Genomic DNA, 919 nt, shown 5'->3' with positions numbered 1-919 from the left:
AGTAGATAAAATTTCCTAAGGTATCTAGATAAGGATAACAGATAAATGAAATTTATATAGATAAATAAATATAAAAGCTTTGTTTAGTATTTTTTTATACTTGACATAAATTATGCAGTGGCTTAGCTAGAAATCTCCTAAGGTGTGGTGAACCTCTAGATTAAATACTATATATATTATATATATATAGCCTTTCCTGAATACTACACAAAAAAGGGGGTGGTCAGGTTCATCGGCCATCCTATCCTAAATACGCCATTGGAATGGATGGTTACAACGATTAATCAATATTTTTCTACGCAATTAATCTTCTTAATTCAAAAATCCAAAACTGGGGCCTGTGTTGCACATATTTATTGCATCATGCAATTTTATAATGTATAATATATAACTAAGAAGGGTTTATATTATATTTAAGCAGCTATATAAACAAATTTAAACTATGTGAATATATATTTTTAGATTAAAAAATGACCATATGTCTAAATTCGAGAAAGACAATGCCGAATTAAAATCAAAAATACAGGACTACGAAAGAAATCTGGTTTACCAACAAAAAAGAATGAATGCCTATGAAAATAAATAAAAAAGTAAGTGATAATCACATTACAAACTGTAATATTAAATGTTTGTGACAAATTGCAGTAGTGGTCGCAGGACAAAACGCCATGCAGAATCAGGTAGTAATTATACAAAATAATAACTGATGTTGATTTTCAAAAGCTCGTATAGGTATATACCTCCATAGGTATATATACACGAATTTTACAGTCGTTGTTCAGCACAATTCTCTGACTCACCTAATTGTTAAGGTTTTTAAATGCGTGATTTTAAAAATAATATTTCTTAACTATATTTGGTTGTTGTAATAACCATAATTGTCTGACAAATTTAGAATAATTAATAAATATATAAAAGA

Source organism: Acyrthosiphon pisum, chromosome X, assembly GCF_005508785.2.
Source record: "Acyrthosiphon pisum isolate AL4f chromosome X, pea_aphid_22Mar2018_4r6ur, whole genome shotgun sequence".
Lineage (NCBI taxonomy): Eukaryota > Metazoa > Arthropoda > Insecta > Hemiptera > Aphididae > Acyrthosiphon > Acyrthosiphon pisum.
Note: the sequence above shows the minus strand (reverse complement) of the source record.